The sequence below is a fragment of the Urtica dioica genome, chromosome 1, assembly GCF_054948205.1.
Source record: "Urtica dioica subsp. dioica isolate 48M chromosome 1, U.dioica_male_clone48M_v1_H2, whole genome shotgun sequence".
Taxonomy (NCBI): domain Eukaryota; kingdom Viridiplantae; phylum Streptophyta; class Magnoliopsida; order Rosales; family Urticaceae; genus Urtica; species Urtica dioica.
Window position 1 is genome coordinate 44,260,624 of NC_142756.1, and position 13,330 is coordinate 44,273,953.

Below are 13,330 nucleotides of genomic sequence, written 5' to 3' on the forward strand. Positions count from 1 at the left end.
ACACAGCCACAGAAATGTGGCACCGTGCTCGCCGTCAAGCTCATGAGCCGAAAGGCAGCGAGTCACAAATGGGTTTCAAAGGCGTGCGACCGTCGGACGTATTTGGTCTAGCCAGCATCCACGGGAAACCTGGCCACACAAATGTGGCACCGCGCTCGCCATCCAGCGCGTGAGCCGAAAGGCAGCGAGTCACAAATGGGTTTCAAAGGCGTGCGACCGCCGGGCGTATCTGGTCTACCCAGCGTCCACGGGAAACCCGGCCACACAAATGTGGCACCGCGCTTGCCATCCAGCGCGTGAGCCGAAAGGTAGCGAGTCATAAATGGGTTTCAAAGGCTTGCGTCCCCCGGACGTATCTGGTCTACCCAGCGTCCACGGGAAACCCGGCCACACAAATGTGGCACCGCGCTCGCCGTCCAGCTCATGAGCCGAAAGGCAGCGAGTCACAAATGGGTTTCAAAGACGTGCGACCGTCGGACGTATCTGGTCTAGCCAGCATCCACGGGAAACCTGGCCACACAAATGTGGCACCGCGCTCGCCATCCAGCGCGTGAGCCGAAAGGCAGCGAGTCATAAATGGGTTTCAAAGGCTTGCGTCCGCCGGACGTATCTGGTCTACCCAGCGTGCACGGGAAACCCGGCCACACAAATGTGGCACCGCGCTCGCCGTCCAGCTCATGAGCCGAAAGGCAGCGAGTCACAAATGGGTTTCAAAGGCTGGCATCTGCCGGACGTATCTTGTCTAGCCAGCGTCCACGGGAAACCTGGCTACACAAATGTGGTGCCGCGCTCGCCGCCCAGCTCATGAGCCGAAAGGCAGCGAGTCACAAATGGGTTTCAAAGGCTTGCATCCACCGGACGTATCTGGTCTAGCCAGCGTCCAAGGGAAACCTGGCCACACAAATGTGGTGCCGCGCTCGCCGCCCAGCTCATGAGCCGAAAGGCAGCGAGTCACAAATGGGTTTCAAAGGCGTGCGACCGTCGGACGTATCTGGTCTAGCCAGCATCCACGGGAAACCTGGCCACGGAAATGTGGCACCGCGCTCGCCATCCAGCGCGTGAGCCGAAAGGCAACGAGTCATAAATGGGTTTCAAAGGCTTGCGTCCACCGGACGTATCTGGTCTACCCAGCGTCCACGGGAAACCCGGCCACACAAATGTGGCACCGCGCTCGCCGTCCAGCTCATGAGCCGAAAGGCAGCGAGTCACAAATGGGTTTCAAAGGCTTGCCTCTGCCGGACGTATCTTGTCTAGCCAGCGTCCACGGGAAACCTGGCCACACAAATGTGGTGCCGCGCTCGCCGCCCAGCTCATGAGCCGAAAGGCAGCGAGTCACAAATGGGTTTTAAAGGCTTACGTCCGCCGGACGTATCTGGTCTAGCCAGCGTCCACGGGAAACCCGGCCACAGAAATGTGGCACCGTGCTCGCCGTCCAGCTCATGAGCCGAAAGGCAGCGAGTCACAAATGGGTTTCAAAGGCGTGCGACCGTCGGACTTATCTGGTCTAGCCAGCATCCACGGGAAACCTGGCCACACAATTGTGGTACCGCGCTCGCCATCCAGCGCGTGAGCCGAAAGGCAGCGAGTCATAAATGGGTTTCAAAGGCTTGCGTCCGCCGGACGTATCTGGTCTACCCAGCGTCCACGGGAAACCCGGCCACACAAATGTGGCACCGTGCTCGCCGTCCAGCTCATGAGCCGAAAGGCAGCGAGTCACAAATGGGTTTCAAAGGCTTGCATCCACCGGACGTATCTGGTCTAGCCAGCGTCCACGGGAAACCTGGCCACACAAATGTGGTGCCGCGCTCGCCGCCCAGCTCATGAGCCGAAAGGCAGCGAGTCACAAATGGGTTTCAAAGGCTTACGTCCGCCGGACGTATCTGGTCTAGCCAGCGTCCACGGGAAACCCAGCCACAGAAATGTGGCACCGTGCTCGCCGTCAAGCTCATGAGCCGAAAGGCAGCGAGTCACAAATGGGTTTCAAAGGCGTGCGACCGTCGGACGTATCTGGTCTAGCCAGCATCCACGGGAAACCTGGCCACACAAATGTGGCACCGCGCTCGCCATCCAGCGCGTGAGCCGAAAGGCAGCGAGTCACAAATGGGTTTCAAAGGCGTGCGACCGCCGGGCGTATCTGGTCTACCCAGCGTCCACGGGAAACCCGGCCACACAAATGTGGCACCGCGCTTGCCATCCAGCGCGTGAGCCGAAAGGTAGCGAGTCATAAATGGGTTTCAAAGGCTTGCGTCCCCCGGACGTATCTGGTCTACCCAGCGTCCACGGGAAACCCGGCCACACAAATGTGGCACCGCGCTCGCCGTCCAGCTCATGAGCCGAAAGGCAGCGAGTCACAAATGGGTTTCAAAGACGTGCGACCGTCGGACGTATCTGGTCTAGCCAGCATCCACGGGAAACCTGGCCACACAAATGTGGCACCGCGCTCGCCATCCAGCGCGTGAGCCGAAAGGCAGCGAGTCATAAATGGGTTTCAAAGGCTTGCGTCCGCCGGACGTATCTGGTCTACCCAGCGTGCACGGGAAACCCGGCCACACAAATGTGGCACCGCGCTCGCCGTCCAGCTCATGAGCCGAAAGGCATAGAGTCACAAATGGGTTTCAAAGGCGGGCATCTGCCGGACGTATCTTGTCTAGCCAGCGTCCACGGGAAACCTGGCTACACAAATGTGGTGCCGCGCTCGCCGCCCAGCTCATGAGCCGAAAGGCAGCGAGTCACAAATGGGTTTCAAAGGCTTGCATCCACCGGACGTATCTGGTCTAGCCAGCGTCCAAGGGAAACCTGGCCACACAAATGTGGTGCCGCGCTCGCCGCCCAGCTCATGAGCCGAAAGGCAGCGAGTCACAAATGGGTTTCAAAGGCGTGCGACCGTCGGACGTATCTGGTCTAGCCAGCATCCACGGGAAACCTGGCCACAGAAATGTGGCACCGCGCTCGCCATCCAGCGCGTGAGCCGAAAGGCAACGAGTCATAAATGGGTTTCAAAGGCTTGCGTCCACCGGACGTATCTGGTCTACCCAGCGTCCACGGGAAACCCGGCCACACAAATGTGGCACCGCGCTCGCCGTCCAGCTCATGAGCCGAAAGGCAGCGAGTCACAAATGGGTTTCAAAGGCTTGCCTCTGCCGGACGTATCTTGTCTAGCCAGCGTCCACGGGAAACCTGGCCACACAAATGTGGTGCCGCGCTCGCCGCCCAGCTCATGAGCCGAAAGGCAGCGAGTCACAAATGGGTTTTAAAGGCTTACGTCCGCCGGACGTATCTGGTCTAGCCAGCGTCCACGGGAAACCCGGCCACAGAAATGTGGCACCGTGCTCGCCGTCCAGCTCATGAGTCGAAAGGCAGCGAGTCACAAATGGGTTTCAAAGGCGTGCGACCGTCGGACTTATCTGGTCTAGCCAGCATCCACGGGAAACCTGGCCACACAAATGTGGCACCGCGCTCGCCATCCAGCGCGTGAGCCGAAAGGCAGCGAGTCATAAATGGGTTTCAAAGGCTTGCGTCCGCCGGACGTATCTGGTCTACCCAGCGTCCACGGGAAACCCGGCCACACGAATGTGGCACCGCGCTCGCCGTCCAGCTCATGAGCCGAAAGGCAGCGAGTCACAAATGGGTTTCAAAGGCTTGCATCCACCGGACGTATCTGGTCTAGCCAGCGTCCACGGGAAACCTGGCCACACAAATGTGGTGCCGCGCTCGCCGCCCAGCTCATGAGCCGAAAGGCAGCGAGTCACAAATGGGTTTCAAAGGCATACGTCCGCCGGACGTATCTGGTCTAGCCAGCGTCCACGGGAAACCCAGCCACAGAAATGTGGCACCGTGCTCGCCGTCCAGCTCATGAGCCGAAAGGCAGCGAGTCACAAATGGGTTTCAAAGGCGTGCGACCGTCGGACGTATCTGGTCTAGCCAGCATCCACGGGAAACCTGGCCACACAAATGTGGCACCGCGCTCGCCATCCAGCGCGTGAGCCGAAAGGCAGCGAGTCACAAATGGGTTTCAAAGGCGTGCGACCGCCGGGCGTATCTGGTCTACCCAGCGTCCACGGGAAACCCGGCCACACAAATGTGGCACCGCGCTTGCCATCCAGCGCGTGAGCCGAAAGGTAGCGAGTCATAAATGGGTTTCAAAGGCTTGCGTCCCCCGGACGTATCTGGTCTACCCAGCGTCCACGGGAAACCCGGCCACACAAATGTGGCACCGCGCTCGCCGTCCAGCTCATGAGCCGAAAGGCAGCGAGTCACAAATGGGTTTCAAAGACGTGCGACCGTCGGACGTATCTGGTCTAGCCAGCATCCACGGGAAACCTGGCCACACAAATGTGGCACCGCGCTCGCCATCCAGCGCGTGAGCCGAGAGGCAGCGAGTCATAAATGGGTTTCAAAGGCTTGCGTCCGCCGGACGTATCTGGTCTACCCAGCGTGCACGGGAAACCCGGCCACACAAATGTGGCACCGCGCTCGCCGTCCAGCTCATGAGCCGAAAGGCATAGAGTCACAAATGGGTTTCAAAGGCGGGCATCTGCCGGACGTATCTTGTCTAGCCAGCGTCCACGGGAAACCTGGCTACACAAATGTGGTGCCGCGCTCGCCGCCCAGCTCATGAGCCGAAAGGCAGCGAGTCACAAATGGGTTTCAAAGGCTTGCATCCACCGGACGTATCTGGTCTAGCCAGCGTCCAAGGGAAACCTGGCCACACAAATGTGGTGCCGCGCTCGCCGCCCAGCTCATGAGCCGAAAGGCAGCGAGTCACAAATGGGTTTCAAAGGCGTGCGACCGTCGGACGTATCTGGTCTAGCCAGCATCCACTGGAAACCTGGCCACAGAAATGTGGCACCGCGCTCGCCATCCAGCGCGTGAGCCGAAAGGCAACGAGTCATAAATGGGTTTCAAAGGCTTGCGTCCACCGGACGTATCTGGTCTACCCAGCGTCCACGGGAAACCCGGCCACACAAATGTGGCACCGCGCTCGCCGTCCAGCTCATGAGCCGAAAGGCAGCGAGTCACAAATGGGTTTCAAAGGCTTGCCTCTGCCGGACGTATCTTGTCTAGCCAGCGTCCACGGGAAACCTGGCCACACAAATGTGGTGCCGCGCTCGCCGCCCAGCTCATGAGCCGAAAGGCAGCGAGTCACAAATGGGTTTTAAAGGCTTACGTCCGCCGGACGTATCTGGTCTAGCCAGCGTCCACGGGAAACCCGGCCACAGAAATGTGGCACCGTGCTCGCCGTCCAGCTCATGAGTCGAAAGGCAGCGAGTCACAAATGGGTTTCAAAGGCGTGCGACCGTCGGACTTATCTGGTCTAGCCAGCATCCACGGGAAACCTGGCCACACAAATGTGGCACCGCGCTCGCCATCCAGCGCGTGAGGCGAAAGGCAGCGAGTCATAAATGGGTTTCAAAGGCTTGCGTCCGCCGGACGTATCTGGTCTACCCAGCGTCCACGGGAAACCCGGCCACACAAATGTGGCACCGCGCTCGCCGTCCAGCTCATGAGCCGAAAGGCAGCGAGTCACAAATGGGTTTCAAAGGCTTGCATCCACCGGACGTATCTGGTCTAGCCAGCGTCCACGGGAAACCTGGCCACACAAATGTGGTGCCGCGCTCGCCGCCCAGCTCATGAGCCGAAAGGCAGCGAGTCACAAATGGGTTTCAAAGGCTTACGTCCGCCGGACGTATCTGGTCTAGCCAGCGTCCACGGGAAACCCAGCCACAGAAATGTGGCACCGTGCTCGCCGTCCAGCTCATGAGCCGAAAGGCAGCGAGTCACAAATGGGTTTCAAAGGCGTGCGACCGTCGGACGTATCTGGTCTAGCCAGCATCCACGGGAAACCTGGCCACACAAATGTGGCACCGCGCTCGCCATCCAGCGCGTGAGCCGAAAGGCAGCGAGTCACAAATGGGTTTCAAAGGCGTGCGACCGCCGGGCGTATCTGGTCTACCCAGCGTCCACGGGAAACCCGGCCACACAAATGTGGCACCGCGCTTGCCATCCAGCGCGTGAGCCGAAAGGTAGCGAGTCATAAATGGGTTTCAAAGGCTTGCGTCCCCCGGACGTATCTGGTCTACCCAGCGTCCACGGGAAACCCGGCCACACAAATGTGGCACCGCGCTCGCCGTCCAGCTCATGAGCCGAAAGGCAGCGAGTCACAAATGGGTTTCAAAGACGTGCGACCGTCGGACGTATCTGGTCTAGCCAGCATCCACGGGAAACCTGGCCACACAAATGTGGCACCGCGCTCGCCATCCAGCGCGTGAGCCGAGAGGCAGCGAGTCATAAATGGGTTTCAAAGGCTTGCGTCCGCCGGACGTATCTGGTCTACCCAGCGTGCACGGGAAACCCGGCCACACAAATGTGGCACCGCGCTCGCCGTCCAGCTCATGAGCCGAAAGGCATAGAGTCACAAATGGGTTTCAAAGGCGGGCATCTGCCGGACGTATCTTGTCTAGCCAGCGTCCACGGGAAACCTGGCTACACAAATGTGGTGCCGCGCTCGCCGCCCAGCTCATGAGCCGAAAGGCAGCGAGTCACAAATGGGTTTCAAAGGCTTGCATCCACCGGACGTATCTGGTCTAGCCAGCGTCCAAGGGAAACCTGGCCACACAAATGTGGTGCCGCGCTCGCCGCCCAGCTCATGAGCCGAAAGGCAGCGAGTCACAAATGGGTTTCAAAGGCGTGCGACCGTCGGACGTATCTGGTCTAGCCAGCATCCACGGGAAACCTGGCCACAGAAATGTGGCACCGCGCTCGCCATCCAGCGCGTGAGCCGAAAGGCAACGAGTCATAAATGGGTTTCAAAGGCTTGCGTCCACCGGACGTATCTGGTCTACCCAGCGTCCACGGGAAACCCGGCCACACAAATGTGGCACCGCGCTCGCCGTCCAGCTCATGAGCCGAAAGGCAGCGAGTCACAAATGGGTTTCAAAGGCTTGCCTCTGCCGGACGTATCTTGTCTAGCCAGCGTCCACGGGAAACCTGGCCACACAAATGTGGTGCCGCGCTCGCCGCCCAGCTCATGAGCCGAAAGGCAGCGAGTCACAAATGGGTTTTAAAGGCTTACGTCCGCCGGACGTATCTGGTCTAGCCAGCGTCCACGGGAAACCCGGCCACAGAAATGTGGCACCGTGCTCGCCGTCCAGCTCATGAGTCGAAAGGCAGCGAGTCACAAATGGGTTTCAAAGGCGTGCGACCGTCGGACTTATCTGGTCTAGCCAGCATCCACGGGAAACCTGGCCACACAATTGTGGCACCGCGCTCGCCATCCAGCGCGTGAGCCGAAAGGCAGCGAGTCATAAATGGGTTTCAAAGGCTTGCGTCCGCCGGACGTATCTGGTCTACCCAGCGTCCACGGGAAACCCGGCCACACAAATGTGGCACCGCGCTCGCCGTCCAGCTCATGAGCCGAAAGGCAGCGAGTCACAAATGGGTTTCAAAGGCTTGCATCCACCGGACGTATCTGGTCTAGCCAGCGTCCACGGGAAACCTGGCCACACAAATGTGGTGCCGCGCTCGCCGCCCAGCTCATGAGCCGAAAGGCAGCGAGTCACAAATGGGTTTCAAAGGCTTACGTCCGCCGGACGTATCTGGTCTAGCCAGCGTCCACGGGAAACCCAGCCACAGAAATGTGGCACCGTGCTCGCCGTCCAGCTCATGAGCCGAAAGGCAGCGAGTCACAAATGGGTTTCAAAGGCGTGCGACCGTCGGACGTATCTGGTCTAGCCAGCATCCACGGGAAACCTGGCCACACAAATGTGGCACCGCGCTCGCCATCCAGCGCGTGAGCCGAAAGGCAGCGAGTCACAAATGGGTTTCAAAGGCGTGCGACCGCCGGGCGTATCTGGTCTACCCAGCGTCCACGGGAAACCCGGCCACACAAATGTGGCACCGCGCTTGCCATCCAGCGCGTGAGCCGAAAGGTAGCGAGTCATAAATGGGTTTCAAAGGCTTGCGTCCCCCGGACGTATCTGGTCTACCCAGCGTCCACGGGAAACCCGGCCACACAAATGTGGCACCGCGCTCGCCGTCCAGCTCATGAGCCGAAAGGCAGCGAGTCACAAATGGGTTTCAAAGACGTGCGACCGTCGGACGTATCTGGTCTAGCCAGCATCCACGGGAAACCTGGCCACACAAATGTGGCACCGCGCTCGCCATCCAGCGCGTGAGCCGAAAGGCAGCGAGTCATAAATGGGTTTCAAAGGCTTGCGTCCGCCGGACGTATCTGGTCTACCCAGCGTGCACGGGAAACCCGGCCACACAAATGTGGCACCGCGCTCGCCGTCCAGCTCATGAGCCGAAAGGCATAGAGTCACAAATGGGTTTCAAAGGCGGGCATCTGCCGGACGTATCTTGTCTAGCCAGCGTCCACGGGAAACCTGGCTACACAAATGTGGTGCCGCGCTCGCCGCCCAGCTCATGAGCCGAAAGGCAGCGAGTCACAAATGGGTTTCAAAGGCTTGCATCCACCGGACGTATCTGGTCTAGCCAGCGTCCAAGGGAAACCTGGCCACACAAATGTGGTGCCGCGCTCGCCGCCCAGCTCATGAGCCGAAAGGCAGCGAGTCACAAATGGGTTTCAAAGGCGTGCGACCGTCGGACGTATCTGGTCTAGCCAGCATCCACGGGAAACCTGGCCACAGAAATGTGGCACCGCGCTCGCCATCCAGCGCGTGAGCCGAAAGGCAACGAGTCATAAATGGGTTTCAAAGGCTTGCGTCCACCGGACGTATCTGGTCTACCCAGCGTCCACGGGAAACCCGGCCACACAAATGTGGCACCGCGCTCGCCGTCCAGCTCATGAGCCGAAAGGCAGCGAGTCACAAATGGGTTTCAAAGGCTTGCCTCTGCCGGACGTATCTTGTCTAGCCAGCGTCCACGGGAAACCTGGCCACACAAATGTGGTGCCGCGCTCGCCGCCCAGCTCATGAGCCGAAAGGCAGCGAGTCACAAATGGGTTTTAAAGGCTTACGTCCGCCGGACGTATCTGGTCTAGCCAGCGTCCACGGGAAACCCGGCCACAGAAATGTGGCACCGTGCTCGCCGTCCAGCTCATGAGCCGAAAGGCAGCGAGTCACAAATGGGTTTCAAAGGCGTGCGACCGTCGGACGTATCTGGTCTAGCCAGCATCCACGGGAAACCTGGCCACACAAATGTGGCACCGCGCTCGCCATCCAGCGCGTGAGCCGAAAGGCAGCGAGTCATAAATGGGTTTCAAAGGCTTGCGTCCGCCGGACGTATCTGGTCTACCCAGCGTCCACGGGAAACCCGGCCACACAAATGTGGCACCGCGCTCGCCGTCCAGCTCATGAGCCGAAAGGCAGCGAGTCACAAATGGGTTTCAAAGACGTGCGACCGTCGGACGTATCTGGTCTAGCCAGCATCCACGGGAAACCTGGCCACACAAATGTGGCACCGCGCTCGCCATCCAGCGCGTGAGCCGAAAGGCAGCGAGTCATAAATGGGTTTCAAAGGCTTGCGTCCGCCGGACGTATCTGGTCTACCCAGCGTGCACGGGAAACCCGGCCACACAAATGTGGCACCGCGCTCGCCGTCCAGCTCATGAGCCGAAAGGCATAGAGTCACAAATGGGTTTCAAAGGCGGGCATCTGCCGGACGTATCTTGTCTAGCCAGCGTCCACGGGAAACCTGGCTACACAAATGTGGTGCCGCGCTCGCCGCCCAGCTCATGAGCCGAAAGGCAGCGAGTCACAAATGGGTTTCAAAGGCTTGCATCCACCGGACGTATCTGGTCTAGCCAGCGTCCAAGGGAAACCTGGCCACACAAATGTGGTGCCGCGCTCGCCGCCCAGCTCATGAGCCGAAAGGCAGCGAGTCACAAATGGGTTTCAAAGGCGTGCGACCGTCGGACGTATCTGGTCTAGCCAGCATCCACGGGAAACCTGGCCACAGAAATGTGGCACCGCGCTCGCCATCCAGCGCGTGAGCCGAAAGGCAACGAGTCATAAATGGGTTTCAAAGGCTTGCGTCCACCGGACGTATCTGGTCTACCCAGCGTCCACGGGAAACCCGGCCACACAAATGTGGCACCGCGCTCGCCGTCCAGCTCATGAGCCGAAAGGCAGCGAGTCACAAATGGGTTTCAAAGGCTTGCCTCTGCCGGACGTATCTTGTCTAGCCAGCGTCCACGGGAAACCTGGCCACACAAATGTGGTGCCGCGCTCGCCGCCCAGCTCATGAGCCGAAAGGCAGCGAGTCACAAATGGGTTTTAAAGGCTTACGTCCGCCGGACGTATCTGGTCTAGCCAGCGTCCACGGGAAACCCGGCCACAGAAATGTGGCACCGTGCTCGCCGTCCAGCTCATGAGCCGAAAGGCAGCGAGTCACAAATGGGTTTCAAAGGCGTGCGACCGTCGGACGTATCTGGTCTAGCCAGCATCCACGGGAAACCTGGCCACACAAATGTGGCACCGCGCTCGCCATCCAGCGCGTGAGCCGAAAGGCAGCGAGTCATAAATGGGTTTCAAAGGCTTGCGTCCGCCGGACGTATCTGGTCTACCCAGCGTCCACGGGAAACCCGGCCACACAAATGTGGCACCGCGCTCGCCGTCCAGCTCATGAGCCGAAAGGCAGCGAGTCACAAATGGGTTTCAAAGGCTTGCATCCACCGGACGTATCTGGTCTAGCCAGCGTCCACGGGAAACCTGGCCACACAAATGTGGTGCCGCGCTCGCCGCCCAGCTCATGAGCCGAAAGGCAGCGAGTCACAAATGGGTTTCAAAGGCTTACGTCCGCCGGACGTATCTGGTCTAGCCAGCGTCCACGGGAAACCCAGCCACAGAAATGTGGCACCGTGCTCGCCGTCCAGCTCATGAGCCGAAAGGCAGCGAGTCACAAATGGGTTTCAAAGGCGTGCGACCGTCGGACGTATCTGGTCTAGCCAGCATCCACGGGAAACCTGGCCACACAAATGTGGCACCGCGCTCGCCATCCAGCGCGTGAGCCGAAAGGCAGCGAGTCACAAATGGGTTTCAAAGGCGTGCGACCGCCGGGCGTATCTGGTCTACCCAGCGTCCACGGGAAACCCGGCCACACAAATGTGGCACCGCGCTTGCCATCCAGCGCGTGAGCCGAAAGGCAGCGAGTCATAAATGGGTTTCAAAGGCTTGCGTCCCCCGGACGTATATGGTCTACCCAGCGTCCACGGGAAACCCGGCCACACAAATGTGGCACCGCGCTCGCCGTCCAGCTCATGAGCCGAAAGGCAGCGAGTCACAAATGGGTTTCAAAGGCTTGCATCTGCCGGACGTATCTTGTCTAGCCAGCGTCCACGGGAAACCTGGCTACACAAATGTGGTGCCGCGCTCGCCGCCCAGCTCATGAGCCGAAAGGCAGCGAGTCACAAATGGGTTTCAAAGGCTTGCATCCACCAGACGTATCTGGTCTAGCCAGCGTCCACGGGAAACCTGGCCACACAAATGTGGTGCCGCGCTCGCCGCCCAGCTCATGAGCCGAAAGGCAGCGAGTCAGAAATGGGTTTCAAAGGCGTGCGACCGTCGGACGTATCTGGTCTAGCCAGCATCCACGGGAAACGTGGCCACACAAATGTGGCACCGCGCTCGCCATCCAGCGCGTGAGCCGGAAGGCAGCGAGTCACAAATGGGTTTCAAAGGCGTGCGACCGCCGGGCGTATCTGGTCTACCCAGCGTCCACGGGAAACCCGGCCACACAAATGTGGCACCGCGCTTGCCATCCAGCGCGTGAGCCGAAAGGCAGCGAGTCATAAATGGGTTTCAAAGGCTTGCGTCCCCCGGACGTATCTGGTCTACCCAGCGTCCACGGGAAACCCGGCCACACAAATGTGGCACCGCGCTCGCCGTCCAGCTCATGAGCTGAAAGGCAGCGAGTCACAAATGGGTTTCAAAGGCTTGCATCTGCCGGACGTATCTTGTCTAGCCAGCGTCCACGGGAAACCTGGCTACACAAATGTGGTGCCGCGCTCGCCGCCCAGCTCAAGAGCCGAAAGGCAGCGAGTCACAAATGGGTTTCAAAGGCTTGCATCCACCAGACGTATCTGGTCTAGCCAGCGTCCACGGGAAACCTGGCCACACAAATGTGGTGCCGCGCTCGCCGCCCAGCTCATGAGCCGAAAGGCAGCGAGTCAGAAATGGGTTTCAAAGGCGTGCGACCGTCGGACGTATCTGGTCTAGCCAGCATCCACGGGAAACGTGGCCACACAAATGTGGCACCGCGCTCGCCATCCAGCGCGTGAGCCGGAAGGCAGCGAGTCACAAATGGGTTTCAAAGGCGTGCGACCGCCGGGCGTATTTGGTCTACCCAGCGTCCACGGGAAACCCGGCCACACAAATGTGGCACCGCGCTTGCCATCCAGCGCGTGAGCCGAAAGGCAGCGAGTCATAAATGGGTTTTAAAGGCTTGCGTCCCCCGGACGTATCTGGTCTACCCAGCGTCCACGGGAAACCCGGCCACACAAATGTGGCACCGCGCTCGCCGTCCAGCTCATGAGCCGAAAGGCAGCGAGTCACAAATGGGTTTCAAAGGCTTGCATCTGCCGGACGTATCTTGTCTAGCCAGCGTCCACGGGAAACCTGGCTACACAAATGTGGTGCCTCGCTCGCCGCCCAGCTCATGAGCCTAAAGGCAGCGAGTCACAAATGGGTTTCAAAGGCTTGCATCCACCGGACGTATCTGGTCTAGCCAGCGTCCACGGGAAACCTGGCAACACAAATGTGGTGCCGCGCTCGCCGCCCAGCTCATGAGCCGAAAGGCAGCGAGTCACAAATGGGTTTCAAAGGCGTGCGACCGTCGGACGTATCTGGTCTACCTAGCGTCCACGGGAAACCCGGCCACACAAATGTGGCACCGCGCTCGCCGTCCAGCTCATGAGCCGAAAGGCAGCGAGTCACAAATGGGTTTCAAAGGCTTGCATCCGCCGGACGTATCTGGTCTAGCCAGCGTCCACGGGAAACCCGGCCACACAAATGTGGTGCCGCGCTCGCCACCCAGCTCATGATTCGAAAGGCAGCGAGTCACAAATGGGTTTCAAAGGCTTACGTCCGCCGGACGTATCTGGTCTAGCCAGCGTCCACGGGAAACCCGGCCACAGAAATGTGGCACCGTGCTCGCCGTCCAGCTCATGAGCCGAAAGGCAGCGAGTCACAAATGGGTTTCAAAGACGTGCGACCGTCGGACGTATCTGGTCTAGCCAGCATCCACGGGAAACCTGGCCACACAAATGTGGCACCGCGCTCGCCATCCAGCGCGTGAGCCGAAAGGCAGCGAGTCATAAATGGGTTTCAAAGGCTTGCGTCCGCCGGACGTATCTGGTCTACCCAGCGTGCAC